This window comes from Tyto alba, unplaced genomic scaffold (genome assembly GCF_018691265.1).
Source record: "Tyto alba isolate M040663 unplaced genomic scaffold, T.alba_DEE_v4.0 Super-Scaffold_21, whole genome shotgun sequence".
NCBI lineage: Eukaryota > Metazoa > Chordata > Aves > Strigiformes > Tytonidae > Tyto > Tyto alba.
In genome coordinates this window covers 5,199,795-5,215,776 of record NW_024881295.1, presented here as the reverse complement: position 1 = coordinate 5,215,776, position 15,982 = coordinate 5,199,795, and the positions used below count along the sequence as shown (strand labels likewise).

The window sequence follows — 15,982 nt, the reverse complement described above, 5'->3', positions numbered from 1 at the left end:
CATGGCTATTGATCCTCACCTTGGTACACCATTTATAACATGGACTTTAATAGAATTTTCTTGGCAACACTGTTTTGATCACAGGCATGTTGAAGACTGAGGTGCTCTCATCCCAAGATACTGGTGTGTAGTAAGTTTCTCCCCAGTGGCCCATTGTGTTGGGAAGAATGTTCATCCAGCCTAGGGAATGGAACTGAGGAACTGGTGTGTCTAGAAAATGATTGCAACACCCTCTCATTCCCCCCAACGCCAGCTCAAAAATGTTCAGCTCAATCAAATCTTTGAGTTTGTCACCAGCCCTACAAACCAGTGTTGCTGCCAGAGTGCACAACATGGTATGAGCTAAGACCCTCTAGCTAGTGAGTGAGGGGAGCGAGGTAAAAAACAGACAGGAGAAGATGTTATGTGTTAATTAAGTGATGGCCTAAAATACCAGTCTTTTATCCCACCTTCCCAGTGTGTGGGGTACAACTAATCTCCTGTAAATTAACACATTTGTTTGGGGAGAATCTTTGCATTGATCAGGTATGTCTATTCAGCTTAAAATCCAATGCTTTGCTAATTCCCAAGTTATTTCTTAGGAGAGAGAGTGTGGAAGGGGAATGTCTTGGACCTTCATCTCTGTTGCCTTGTAAATGTCATTAAGATATCTTGTCTCCAGTCTATCATGCTGGTGAAAGCCCTCTGATTTTTCAAGGGGTTTACATGGTTCTTTTTTAATGGGAAGTGTGTATGAAAACATCTGGACATCAACTGGAGAGTAATGTCCTTCACTATATGCTGTCCAGACCTTTTAGTGCTTGGAAAGGTGTTGTCACTCACCAGGAACTTGAGGCTATAATCTATTTGCATATAACCATTTTTTAAAAATTAAAATGCTAATATGGGCAACCTTACTGCTTGCCTAAACTTGTTTTCAGTGAGATACCATGCAAAATTGTTTCTGCGTGTTCTCCTCCCCCTGATCTCACTGTTCAAAGTGAGATTGCTGGCAAGACATGCCTCTTCAGCACTTGGACTTCAGTATAAAATTACTGGAGTCTGAGTTTTCTCATTTAGAATTCATTGTTTCTGTGAACTTGTTCTAAACTCTTCTGCCAGCTATGGGAAGGCATGTTTCAAGTTAAACCAGAAGCAGAGTGCTGAGGAATACCCTTCTCCTGAAGACTCCCTTTCTTTTTCAGATACTACCTGGCTCAGACAACTGATCAGCTCTTCTTACTATGTTTTTACTGTATAATGTTCTTACTGTGGTGGATTTTTTCCTGTGTGTGTGGGCAATCCTTCAAGGACAGGATGCTTCTATGACTGAGCCAACTACTGTGGCATATTGCACCTTCTCTGTGCCTGTTGTGTGTAGCTGAAAGCTGATCTGGTGTCCACTGCACTGCAGATACCACTTGCAGTTGTGGCAGTGTAAATGGGAAGTTTCCCAAGCACTCCCTGGGAAGTGTGATCTTCTTATGGATCAGGGCATTGTAAGTCATCGTGATCAAGAGACTTCAGCAAACATTGTAACTTTCATCTGGCTGTGTTTCAGTGAGTAACCCTTTGCTTTTATTTCTTGGTGAGACCAAGAAGATGGTGTGATGCGCTCCAAGAACCAAGGTGCTGCAGTACACATTATCCCGGTGATATGTTTCACAAGTTTTAAATAAAATTGCATATACTTTAAAATGTCCTTTTCAGTATGATACCAACCATGAATAAAACTGCTGGAAAGGCACTGCTGACACTCTTGGTGCTGGCTGATCTCTCTTTGTGAGGAATGGGTCAGGGAAGTTCAGCTGGTTGAGGAGGAGGATGGGCAAAAGGTTGGTCAGGGTTTTATCAGTTCTCATTCTTTCTAATAGCAGTCTTGGAGGATTTCTGTCAGCTAAACAAAGCCTGAACCTAAAGGGAAAGCTTGATTTTCCTTTTAATCCTTAGGTCTCGATTTCATCTGAGTAAACATATTTTTTATCTGTAATATGAAGTGGAAGAGATACTGGAGATGGAAATTCTTCTTAAGTAACTGTCAGATTAAACATTACTTTTCTGTAATACAAAAGTAGCAAAAAGCAGATGATTAGAATGGAAGTAGATGTTTGCATTTATACATTTTTATGAACAGGACAACTTAGAGTAGAATACTTTTGCTTTTTGTTGCCTCCCCATTGAGGGGTCTCGTCACCAGTTTTAGTATTAACTGAAATTTGGAGTCAGTTTGGGTGGTGGCTGAGTTGCTTGCATTGCAATAGTTTGAAATTCTCCACTGTTCTACATTTCCTTAGTTATCCATCTGATTTATTATATTCTGTGGTAGAGGAGGCAGTAAAGAAGCATACATTAGTAATTGAGATGAGAGTCTTTATTTCTTTTCTTGAATGTTTGCATAGAATTTATTTTTTTATGTTAACCAAAATCATTCCCAAGCTCTGAAGTGTGCTTGGATGTATGGGTGACAGAAAAAAAAAAAAAAAAAAGCTATTTTATCAGAGATGAATCTAAACTTACAGCTTTGTCATCTTTGGAGCCAAGAGCCCCTTGGAGCTTTAAAAAGGAACTGACAGCACCTCTGCTTTTTGCTGACACAGGGTGGTCCAGAGACTTGAGATGCTAGTGTGGATTCACTTTGGCCAACTTAACACAGATGCTGCGGGGCCCTGCTTTGGAGAGGGAAGAGGGTCTGGCTACAGCTTCAAATTCTGTGGGCAATTTGGCCTCTTGCCGCAACCTGGCAACACAGAAGTTACAAAGAGTTCAAAGCCACAGGGTTTTAGTCCATGTTGGCTTTGACATCTCACCAGTAAAACAAAAAAGCCCACTAACAAGTGCAGTGTCCTATGAGTATGATGGCAGGCAGCTGGAATTTGCTTGTTTCATTTCTTAATAAAGACAACGGGAGATAAAAATCAAACTTTGGTTCACATATTAAATTGGTCTCAAGTTATAATCATTTCAAGGGTGCAAATGGCCAGTTTGGATTTTATTTATTTATTTATTTATTTTTCCACACTGTGAGTCTAATTAAACTAACAGTGATCCTGACTTGGACAAATTGTGTGTGGATATTATGCTGTACTTAAAGCTTCTTATCAGATGACCCAACAAAAAAAGAAGAATAAAATGTCATATTATTTTATTTCAGTTTAATTTATTTCAATCTCTCATTATGTAGATGTGCTGCCTAACTGCTGTCCTGTGTTAGGAGATAAATGTGTGATGCTTCTGTCTGTCCTTGCTTAGTTGTCAGGTGTTCTGTCTTTACTGTCTGGATACTGGGAGCATCTGCTGGTATCTTTGTGAACAACAAATCTAACGATAGTTATTAGCAAAGTTTTGTGCAAAAATGTGTTTCTTCTGTTATAAAAGAGATTGCTGTTCCTTGTGACCTCATAAACTGTTGCTGTGCTACTACCTGGAACAACGAGGGTTTTAGGTGTTTTGCTTTTAAAAACTCTGTTGCTCTGGGGTATTCGTGTGAAAGTACCATCTATGTGAAAGACTGCTACTACATAACTCTAAAATCTTAAATTAGATTTGTGCTTCAACTAGGTGGTGCGTTTTTGCTGTTGCTTTTTTTAAGTTAGGAAGTACAGGACTCACGCAGCCCTGTTCCATGTGTAGCAATTTCATAGACACGTAGAGGTGCATTGCTGATGAGAAGGGGTAGGCATTGACTGTCACTGCATGTTCAAATGGGCACGTGAAGCATTTCAAAATCTGTTTGCTAAAAGTTCAGAAACTTCTGGAGGCTGATGAGGATCTTGATACAAACTTAAATCTTGTATTCACTAGGTTGTAACTATTACAACTGTAGTAAATATGGAATTTGATCAGTACTGAAATGGACGTCATAGCACTTAACATCTGAGTCTTCATTAAACATTAATAAATCAACATATCAGATGTCAAAGGTGCTGTTGGAAACGAAAATCAACAGACCTGAAGTGATGAAAACAGCTAAATTCTTCTGACATAAAATGCAGAGGCTGACGAACTGTCAGTTGTCAAGAATGGATTTGGACTCATTTTGGAAAGTGTTTTATGTGATTCTTCTGTTTTAAATGTACTGATATGCCTGACTTAGGCAGTGGTGAAGGGAGGTACGGGCTTTGTTGAACCTGGAAGGCGGAAGTTTTCTGTGACATTGGCCTTGAGTTTCAAATCTGCTTTTAAATATATTACCCGCAATGACTGTGGTTTTGAAAGACATAGGTTTTCTCATTTTAAGAAATTTGGACCAAAAGTGTAAAAACTTTTAAAAAACAAAAAAAACAACAGCAAAGCCCCTACCCTGCTGGTTAAAGCTATTTGCCTGAAGTATGTTTCTCTGGAGGGCTTCTTAAAATTGCATGGCTGCGGTAACATCCAACAGGTGAGGAAAGAGGTGGGTCCAAAAGTTGGGTACCACACAAACATTGCATGGTTTTGTGGATTAATCACCTGGGTACATAAATTACTCCTTTTGTCTACTGATGTCTGAGCTGCAGTGGTGTTTTAGACTTCCTATTCTTTATTTGAAACACCAAATGCCTTTACTAGTATCTGAATTCAATTACTTTTGTTGCCAGTGTTTGCATCTGTATTTAGATGAAGAATGTGAAGTCTCAACCTAGCTTTTAATGCCAGGCAATGAGACAAATGTGAGAAGAGTATATTTTTCATGTCGTAGCTCTTACCTGTGCAAAGAAAATTGTGGTGTTGTGTCTACCTTTGTACCACCTCAGCTTGCAGAAGAAGGCATCTACAAAGGTGCGGGTTAAAGTTTTGATTGCATCAACTATTTGAAATCTAAATCGAAATAGAGTAGTTTTCCTGTGCAGTGAATCGATGGGAGTGAGTTAGATATGGAAGTGCTGTACTGTGGCAATTGGACTGATCTGCAAAAGGTTGATCTCTCAATAAAGATACAGAAAGCTGGTTGAGTGAGTTGGCTAAAAATGGGATGAGCTCACGTGTGCCATCATGGTCAATGTGCAACAGGGAAAGATAAGGGTAGTGCATACAGGACAAAAGAAAAGGGAGAAATTGTTAAATATTGACAGAGCAGATATACTTTTGGAAAAAGGGGAGGAAACTGAGGATGTTTGTTTTCTGACCTCTAATCAATTAATATTTAACCAGTGATCATGGGCAACTCATCTCTACTATCTGTTCCTTGTAAATTCAATTTTAAGATGAAAGAAAAATAGGATGATCAGCGTAACCAAGGAATTATCTGGGAAATAAAAAAGGGAAAACATTTCTGGCAGGCAAGGAACTTGAATTGGCTCATCATGGGGACTGGCAGGCAGTGGGGCTGGCATGGGGAGAAATCCCATGGGTTGTGGAGCGAGGTCACATCAAGGCCAGCTGAGATCAGCTTTACCCGTGTGGAGCCGCAACCTCATGCGGTTGAGTAATGCTGGAGCATACAGGCTTACGGCTGCGGTTGCTACGTCGTTCTCCATAAATCCATCACAGAGATTTCCATCTGGAAACATCTGGCACCACGCGCGTTCAAACTAGCTGTCCCAGCGAGGTACTTCAGAACTAAGGAGACACTTATCTTTTTAAGCAGTGGGTTTAAGGCAAGCATGTTACCAAATTAGGTTCCGGACTTGATATGGAGAAGATAATGTGCGCAGAATTTGAGGCGCTCAGGTTTCCCATGAGGTGTCCTGGCTGGATTTGCCCCTCTGCTGTCTGGCTTACCCCCTTGGAAGTGTGGGGCAGGGTGGGAGGGTGGCCGTGAGGTGGCTGTGAGGGGTGGCACGGTGGCGGGAGTGGAGGTCCGGCTGTTTCAGCTGGACCAGTGGACTTGCACCTCCGTAGCTTTTTGTACAAATATTTGTTATTCTGCTCTGTGATTGCCTATTTGATATAGTGATTTTTTTTTCCAAAAGCAGGGGTGAACAAAACAGGCTAAGCTAATGATTTGGGGCTTTTTTCCCCCTAAAAACAACAGAATTGATCTTTTCTTTGGAAAGCAGCCATCAGAGGGAACTGAGGTTGAAAAAGATAAAAAGTGCTGAGACCGTTCATAAACTTTTTGTAGAAACTGTTTTGATGCTGACTATTTTGATGCTTTTGATTCCCGCCCCCCCCCCTTCTTATCTTCCAAACTCAAGGGCCTTAACAGGAAAGCAAAATCTGTTCTATTTCTAATTTTTGACCCTGTTGAAGTCTTTCACAAGGCCGATTGCAGACTATACTGTGACAAACTACCTCTTTCTTACTCAGATTGTTAGGCTTATTTTTCTCACTTATCAGAATAAGGTACAGTGAAATTGAAGTAAGAGTCTATTATTGTATTGTTCAAGCCCTGAATATCAGAAAATAAAATGAAATAAATCTTACTGTGTAGTTAAAAACCACAGAACTCTCTCTTCTCTGTCATTTCCCTAGCTTCTAGTCTGTACTATGATGCCTTAAATGAAACTTGTGGTGTGTGTGGATTCCTCTGTTTGACTGAAGTCTCTGCATGTAAGAACAAAATAAATGAGAACTCTTCTCAAGCGCTCTTCTCCTCCTGTGGTTCACCACACCAGTTACTTCCCTTTTGAAATATTTCTTCACAAAATGGAGCCATAAATGCACCCTTGCATGAAACAAGGGATTTGGGATGATGGCATTTATTTTTTATTTTATTTTATTTTTTTTTAAAAAAGGAGATTTTCTAGTATGTGGATTCTCAGAAGCAGAGGCATTGCTCAGGCGTGAGATGGTTGAGGGGGGCTAGACTAACAGCTAATGTGTGAAATGAAGTGTGTCATGGTACACTTGATATTTTTGTTGTGCAAAACTAGTTATTGGGTTGTTTCTCAGAATTAAAGGCAAGCTGTATATTTTATTATTATTACTCATTTTATATTAGGTATAGCTGGAGCTAATGTCTCAGTAGGATGAGGGCAGTGAGGGGGAATTGGCTTCAGCCTGATGTTTACCAGTGCCCAAATGGGTGTTATTCAGCCTCTACATTCAGCTTAATATGTCAGGCTACAAACCAAGTGCATCTTTGGTACTTGTGGATAGATTATTATAGTAAAAATGAGAATAATTTCACTTTTATTTCAAATATATGGTAAAAAGTCTTTGGACTTCAGTCTGTATATGAGCATGTGTAAAGCTTAGATAACTTTTTTTCCCAGAACTTCAATGAAAGAGACAAAGTGGCAATTTCCATGAGCAAATCTAGCATGTATATTCATCGGTGCTCTTTGAGTGCTTTCACTCAGCAATATTTCCTTTTAATGTTTCCCCCCAACTTGCTTCACCCTCCTCATCAATAGAGCAGTTTCTGGAGAGCGCCTGCATCAGGAGCAACTCTCCAGGTGTGCTGGGACTGTTTGAGGAGCAGATTGTCTGCTGTCTCCTGAGCGACAGTCAGCTACACACCTTGTGCCATGCTGTGGTGGAGCAAGCACAGCAAAAAAAGCAAAAGTAAGATGGGGTGGGATGCAATGGAAAAGTAAGATGGGGTGGGATGCAATGGAAAGAAGGGCTGGATCCCGATTTTGAGCACAAGGGAAAGAACCCATGCCAAAGCCCTAACTGTGATAAGCCTTAACATACATCTGTCAACTATTCTGTAAGTACATTTTCACTCCCTCTGCATAAAGGTAATGTCTCCAGTCACAAACTCACTGCACCATCTACTCTATTGTCTGTTTAAAACTGTGTCAGTATAATTTAAGGGAGGGGCAAGAGTTCTACTAGTGACAGCTTTAGTGCTATTTCATTAAATGTTGCTATTTTGCTCAGAGTTATTGCTATCTTACTTTACATTCTCAGCTGTGGGACATTTTCTCCTGAAATTAAGCCAGAATGTGCTCACTTGCACGGAGCTCTGTGCAAATGCCTTTTTTTCCCCTTGAGTCTCAGTTATCAAAGTTTGGAATCCACTGTACCTAACATATCTAATTTTGTTCATTTAACACACTAGACTTGTTCTAGCCAAAATGTTGGTCATGAAACACAGGCATAAGAAAATTTTAAGCTTGAAAGAAAATTTTGTAGTTCCTCCACAGGAAATTAATAAATGACCTTAAAAGAGTGGTTTATCTCATGTTTGTACTAAACTTCAACTCCTGTTTGTCTATTTTTTCTAATAAAAGGAATAAACATTCTTTGAATCCGTAAGGACCAGAGAGCTGAAAGACTCCCATATTCATGTGTGTTCTTTTTCCTGTCTGTGTTTTTTGGTTTTTTTTTTTTTTTTTTCCTTCACAGTGACATTTTAGATGTTGCTTACCTGGAGAGCCTTATCCTTAAAATAATACTTTGCATCAGGATGTGTAGTGGTGGAATAGCAGCTGCTCGCTGTGGAGCTGCTTGTAGTTCCAGGGACACTCAAAGCCAGGGCTGCTGCCGCTGGAGCAGCCAGGTCCTCTTCTCCTGGGCTGCTCCCTCGCAGGTGCTGGCAGAGGTATTGCCATTGTAAAACAGAAATGGAGATGTGCTATTCTAAAAGTGCTAATTTACACTGGCCTAAAGGCCACAGTTTTGCTGATGTTTTGGGTCAAAACACAGATCATATCTTAGCAGGTTAGATTCATTGTTGGGTTATGGTGGGTTTGTTTTCTTTTGGCTTTGGTTTCAACAGTGGGCCTTTAAACCAAGACCGGGATTTCTGATGATGTCATTCTGCTTAAAAGAGCAAAACAATTAAGGAGCTGGTTTTGGTTTTCATAAATATTTAGCAATAAGTAGAAATGGGTCATCAGGACTTGAGCATATTGGAAAGCAGTAAGGCAAGTGATGATGCCAATGTGGTGGTGGTTTTGGGTTTTTTTGCCTTATTCTTCTTTAACTATATGCCCCATGACACTTATGAAGCAAAAGACAGATTCACTTAACTCTAGGCCCTAATGTTCAAAATGACCTCAAGTTACACCACAACAGCTTTTGATTCCGAGTTGAGAAGGGGAAAATCTCCTCTGTATTCTTGTCCTTGGAAAGACACTGTTGTGGCTTCACTAGAAAGACCTCACTGGAGGATTCCATAAAAGACTGCAAGGTTTTAAAGACATTTGTTGCCCAAATGTAGGTAGAGGTTAACGAATTGTAAAATGCACAGTTTAGGTCAAGGGGATCCCTTACATTCCCATTCTCATGTGAAGTGGCAGTGTAAAGATACTGAGGTGATCTCTTTTGTTCAGGAAGGCATATTGTCCAAAACTAAAAGGGAAGAGAGAATGGTTAGATGGATTCTTTGCTCTGACAATGTAGAAGGCAGTTAATTGCTGTAGCCCCAGAGCGCTCTGCTCTCCTGAGATGTCATGGAGGAGTTTGGCATGATATTTAATATACTTGCCCTCAGGCGTGTTCTTGTTATGTAGTTAATCATGCACTCTAAAGGTGATGATATAGCTAATGGATTTTTTTAAACCTATATGGAGTGGTTTGTACTTAACTCCTGTGCCTTCTCCTTTGGGATAAGAACCATAGGTTTGTGTTAGAAAGCTGTTCTGAATAGAGAAACATGTTCCTCAAGTGAAATAACTTAGAGACCTTTGATGTGTCTCTGATTAATGTTCGTATTTTTGGACGCTGACATCTTTGGGTTGTTTGTGTGTGTATCTATATATGTATGTATATACACACATATGTATGTATATGTACGTGCACGTTTTTAATGTCTGTGGTAGGCTAGATAAAACACTGCAGGATGCAGAGAAGCAGATACTCTTTCATGCGCTAGAGCAGTTAGACCAAGACTCCATAGCTTATCTAGTTCTGGCTGTTTAGATATTAGTAGAAGTAAACATTGTTGCTAACTAGACATATACCTCCCTCCTAGAAGGAGATTTTAAAAAGACTTTGTGTGCAAGCTTACTTTAAAAGTAAATGGTAAAATTTTCAAGAGTAATGAGTGATACTGAGATCCTTTGGGTTTTGGAAGCTTGGTTGTAATAACATCTTTAAACAGTCCTAAAATAAAGGCCCTTTCCACAAGCTGTAACCCTTTGTGGTATCCTAGTAGTGAAAGCATCTCCGATGTCTTGGGCTGCAGCTGGATGTGTGTTGTAGGAGCAGATGTGAAGCCTGAAGGGTTTATGCTGCTGGTGGCTGCTGGTCGTCATACCAGCAGCGTGTCTGGTAGGACTGGGCTGCCGTAGGGGGCTGTTGCACAAGGCAGGCCTAACTGATCTAGCCTTGCAATCCTGTTAGAGCAGGTCCTACAGTGTCCCCTCCATCCTTCCTCCCTCCCACTACTCCTGTCCTGGTGAACCTCCAGTGAACTGAAGCAGTGAGAGCAGATGGGTTTGCTTCTGGGCTGGGGAGTTGGGTTGGTTCATGGAGGGGTCTAACGAGTACCAGTGAGAATGGGACCCCCTAGTCAGGAGCACAGGGGCAGTGTGAGTGAAGTGGACGCTTGCTTTTGGTGGCTGTGGACTGCTGGACTGGCTCAGCTGGTGGGTTTTACTGGCAGGTAAAAATAACTGTCCACTGAAACCCATACAGGGGATTCCTGTGATCTGCTTTGCTGTCTCTGGGAAGAGTAAAGTCAAAAAAGGCTATTTTAAGAACATCTTACACCGCTGCAGCCTTTTATTCCATGTCTATCTGTCCCTTTTTAGTGAATGTTAACAACATGGTCACAGAGCTGACTTTTCACTGTCCCCTGCTTCAAATGTAAATAAAGTCATTGCATAGTTGTTTTCTGATGCCTTTAAAAGGAAGCTATTTCTGCAAAGTGGATACAATCTGTTACCTGAGCAGCAGTCCGGTGCATGGCTGAACAGCTAATCAATTCCTGCACGGAGAGGATGCCTGGAATATAGTTCAGATATGTTCTAGATTCATCATTTCTTAATAGAGGGATCAGACTGATGCATTTAGTTTTGCTTTTTGGCTACATCTAGCAAACTAGCACCTCATGGAGGATTTGGAAAAGTAAAATAAGGAAATACGGTGCTTTTTTTTTTCTTTTTATTCTTAAATGTCATTTTGATAGAAATCAAATGTTCGTTTGTTGCCTTGAAATTGTATAACCCTCTTGTATTAAACTGAGACAATTGCTGAAGAACTGCAGGTTTAAAGGGTATTTGCTCTGAAAGCTTGAAGAAGGCAAAATTTCTCTGGCCTGTGCAAGCAAAATGCTTGCCTCGGGCTCTACCTGTAGGATGAGTACCATGAGGATTGTTGTTCACTTCTTTTATGCAGGTTGTTCATTTGCCTGTGCTAATGGGTGGGAGAACATTAAAATGATGCCGTACGCAACTGGAAAACTCTGAATGCAGAGACTGATGGAGAGGGGTTGAAGTCTTCTCCAAGGCAAAGTGAGACAGGCTGGCTCCTCAGGGTTAAGTTATGCAATGTAGCTTGCGCTGATGTAATAGTTCCCTTCTGTCCAAAGAAGGAGAATACACCCCCTCACATTCCTCCTCTTCATGTTGTTCCCCCTCCATTCATCCTCATTGAGTCAGACATTTGTCTGACCCTATGTGAAGCCTATTTGTCTTGCTAACCTGGCAGAAAACTCCTTTTGTGCCAGGTTAATTTTCCAACGTTAATAAGCTGGTTTGGTTTACTGCTCTATCAGACAAATGCCAGGGCTGGTACAAGAGAGGAGGTAGATGTGGGGCCACCCCTTTCTGATAATGATGAACCGTTAGGAGCGAGCTGATACCACTTCATGACAAGGCTTTGCTCCTGTGGCACTGAAGCGAGTGTTGCTGCTTGGTGACCCAGGCCCTTCCTGCCTTTCCTTTGTGCTGGCTCCAGCACTTGTTTGGATGACGTGCTTGAAACACGTTGGCATCTAAGCTGTTGTGAAACCACGGTCTCCGGGTGTGATAAAAGAGCTTTACCTGTTTCACTCTTGGTGAGGCTCAGGTTTTGCAGAGGACTTCAACTCCCTGCTGGCATTAGCCTGGTAGGGGCGTACTGGCATCATGTAGCGCACATGTGTCGCGCTGTTGCCCCTGGATCCTGTGCAGAACTCCAGTGTTCATCTGTCCCTTTAGATGAAGTCATGACTTCCACATCTGATTGCAGCATTTGCTGGGTAAAATTGGTCTAATAGATCATACTTCTGCCATTTATACTGTCAGTCACATGTATATTGACCATTTTGGCTGGACTGTTTGATTTTTATTTTGTTTTTCCTATTCCAGAAAACTACAGTAAGAGATTTGGATCCTACACTAAGTCTCTAGCGGAATAAAACTAGATTTTTTTTTTTTTTTTTTTTTTGGCACTGACTGCAATTTTTCTGGATATCAAAGACTCTTACTAATTCTTTTTTTTTTTTTTTTAAAGTCATTGAATAGCCTGTTCATCCTTGGCTGTTTTCTTCTATTCCTCCTCCTCTCAAGTGATTGCACAACTTGACATTACAATCAATAATTCCTCATTGATAATTGCTCTCAGGCTATGACATCAGGATTTTCTGGAAATATAAATTCATAGTGCTGATAGCAGACTATATGATTTCATTCTGGAAACTGGCCAGTACAGTTGGGCTCCCTGATGTATGGGATGCAAGGGAGGAGATGATACAATGTTAGTGTGCGTATGTGCATCACACATTTGGTCTGTGTTTTCTCTTTTGTTTTCTAGGGACTGCTGTGTTACAAGAGCACATCTTTAGTTCAGGTGTGCTCTGATAAAACCAGAGCATCTCCTTGCTATTAATTGTTTTATTATTTTGTTCTGATTCAGCTTTCCTGTTTTCTGCTATTGTGCTATTTTTTTTTTTTTCTGGCAGAGTGAATTAATTGCTGCTTAAAAATATTGCTGCAGGGATTAGTCTGCCACAGGCATTCTACTTCTTGCCTTTCCGCAATTCCTGATGGTCTAATATGTGGGTTTCAGAGGCCTGGTACAGACCTGCATTGAGGCAGCGCTCTGCTCTGAAGCAGATGTGTTCAAAAGGATTATCAGGAACATTCTTCGTTTGCATGTGGGCGGAGTGGGCTCCGTGTCCAAGTGAGAAAGACCATGGCAGGCGGCTCCAGAAGTTAGGAATTGCAATTAGATGCTGGAACAGTCAAGCACAGGATGCTGATGGGGCCAAGAATTTAACAAGGTTCAAAAAGGAGTTGGATGTTTGCTTCGGGGTTAGGAATAGAGGGAGTTGTCAGAATAAATGATTACCAAACGTTTTGGAGGGAGTCTCAAACTTAATGTTTTTGAGTCTGTGCTGGTTTCTAGGTATCAGGCTAGGTTACCCGGCTTCTGATTTGAGGACTCTTAATATCGCAAGCGAGATGCGGCACTGGTCAGCTCTTTAGTTAGTGATCCACTTTGGCAGTTCTGTGTTCAGAAAACTCTGCCCAAGGGGATTTGGATCATAACACCTGTAGGTTTGACTTGCAATGCAGCATTCTCTTGGTTTCAGACATTTTGGGGCTGGGCTGCTTATGGTAAGGGAAGATACTTGCATCCTCAGCAGTAGTAGCATTCCCATGTGAACTCCCGAAGTGCCTTGGTGAGGAGTGATGTATGTTAGGAGCCGACTTTTAGACAGTGCAAGGCAGTGTCAGGGAGACTCAAACCCAGAGAGGCAAAGTCATTCTTGGCTAATAAGGCTATTAAGTATATCCCTGAGCTCAGTCTGTACACTTCCTCCAGACCTAAGCCTGTTTCTGTTGCAAGAGGCTATACTGGGCTTTGTAGCTGTGCCTGCTTGTTCAATGTTGACTCTTCACAAAGCTTTTTATTTTTAAACATGTTTGCCTCACATAAGTGTTGTACACACCTCAAGCACTGCAGTGGTCTTTGGGGAGAGGCATGAGTGCAGCAGGTTTCATCTCCTGACGTTCCAGCTGGCTCTCCAAGTTCAGTTTGAGCTTAAAGCTGGTTGAAGGCAGTCTTGTTTTCCCTACTGCCTTGTGTTATCCTTACCTCTCATGCAGCCAGGCAGGGAGCTGAGCCAACTGAAAACTTAACCCTACCCTCTCTAAAAATAACACTAGTTTTCCTCAATCTCAGTTCCCTGAACTAGCTTTCCACCTTTCTGTAAAAGCGTCAGTGACAATGTAAAGGAGAGGTCAGTATAATGTGGCCAGTTGTATATGGGGGTGTAGGGCAGCAGATTTGATTTAAAGTGGCTTACCCTGTATGCCGAGATACTGTACTTCTTCCTGCAATCCTAAAAACAGATGCAAAGCAGAAACAAGTGAGGGTTTTATCCCCCTATCCCCCTCCCCTCCTTTTTTTTTTTTTAAAGAAAAAAAGAAACTTTCAGTCTTTGAGTTTAGGCTTCCATGAACTATCTTCATCTGCAATTATGTTATTTATTTATTTTGCTATTTTGTTGAGAAGTTTGAAGATAAAAGAAAATTGATAGGAAAAAAAAAAATCGTATGGGTTAATTCCAGTGCTTTTGGATAAAAATGAGGAGAAAATTTTCATCCCCTTCCTATGTTTGCTGGAAAAACCTGTTGCAAACAAGGGCAGTGAGTATTGTCAAAGAATACTCATTAGTGTTCTCTTTCTCTAGCAGCAGTGTAATTTCTTGATAGTTAAATGATAGGGTTTTACACTATGCCTCTACCCATTTTAAAAGTTTTCTTTAGGAAATTACAATAGAGTGGAAAGAAACTTCCAGGATTGCAGTGTATACAGCACCATGGATGAATGAATGAAACTGCAGCTTATGGTCTGAAGACTGTTGAGGAACTGGCATTTGTCTTTAGGGAAAGTCACTGCTTTTTTAATCGTTTGGGTGGCATGCGTGAAAGACAACATTACCTTCAATAAATAATGGTTAATGCCAGGAAATTTAAGAGTTTGTGATTTTTTTTTTTTTTTTTTTTTTTTTGTGCTGCAGCCATAGTTGAGGAGTGGTTAGTTTTTCCAGAGCAAGGGTTTTCTGCCCTGTGATTTTCTGTGTTTTGAACCTGTCTAGGTATCTGGCAGTGGTCAGATAAAGGTTAATCTTTGGGATGCAAACTGCTTGCTGTCTTCTAGGCTCTCTACTGAGAGAGATGCATCCTGCTGCAAACCTAACTCCTCAACCTATATTCCACCTGGTTAAACCCAGGACAGTTTGGTTAAAGCATGCATAGAAATGGTGGGGCAGCTACTGATGACACACAAAAACTTTCTTTCTTCTTTTCAAATTGTACTAAGGCATGATGGTGTTCTGGTCTCAAAACCGGCGGAGCCTGTGAAACATGTTTTATGGTATTGGCCTGGTGGTGAAGCAAGTGTATTCTTAAAGACTGAAGGTGGGGAAGTTGGAGATAAATAGCTCTGGAGATAAATACATATGAAGTATGGCATGCTCTGGGAGGGTAGAGGTTGGGATAAAGGAGGCAAAAGGAGTGGCTTTCTGACCTAGAGCTTGAATGCTTTTGGTAAGGAGAATCAGAGAGGGGCTTCAGGCCCTTCGCTTGGAGGAGGGGAGGTCAAAGCTTCTTCTGTTAAAAAGACAAGCTCTGTGTGATTATTGAAGCTAGTGGGTGCAAGTGGCAGAAATTTCACGAGTGGGTGAGTTAGTAGCTAGTTCCTATGTGACCTCGGGGGAGCGTTCCTGTGTACTACAATTCTGGATGGTAGTCATGCATGATTTTTAAGAACTTATGTAGGCATTGCAGGAATTGTAAGTTGAAACACCTGTATTAACCTAAGTTCTCTCTGGGGAAAGACTTGATGTGGAATGAAGTGTTATGGTTGAATGACAACTCTTTAGCAGCCTCAAGCACAGAAGAGTTGCATGCTAACTGCAGAAATTGCCACTTAGGAATTTTGCTTTTTAGACAAAAATATCAAAAGGCAAATGAAGAAGTATGGGAAGAACATGTGTTTCCAAGCTCTCTGCAGCCAGCATGTCTAGAAGTACAGGGGATTGTCCTATAACTTTGCTAATGCTGTAAGAAAAAATACTACATGTTGTGGAACTTGCAGTGCAGCTATGGAAGTAGCACTGAGTCTAAACATGTGGGGTGGGTGCGTGTGTGCATTCACACATACAACAGTAATTACAATAGCCTAAAATTCATGTCCCGCCCACAATGATGTTGCTCCATTTTTCAGTAACTAAGAAAGGAATTTGGCCCAGTAA

The 15,982-nt window shown here is 41.1% G+C and overlaps 1 protein-coding gene across 3 annotated transcripts in view; it reads left to right on the top strand.

Annotated features, from left to right (window-relative positions):
* BORCS5 (BLOC-1 related complex subunit 5) overlaps positions 1 to 15,982 on the top strand; it is an 81,438-nt gene that overhangs the window by 19,524 nt on the left and 45,932 nt on the right. The gene's annotated exons all lie outside the window — the stretch shown is intronic.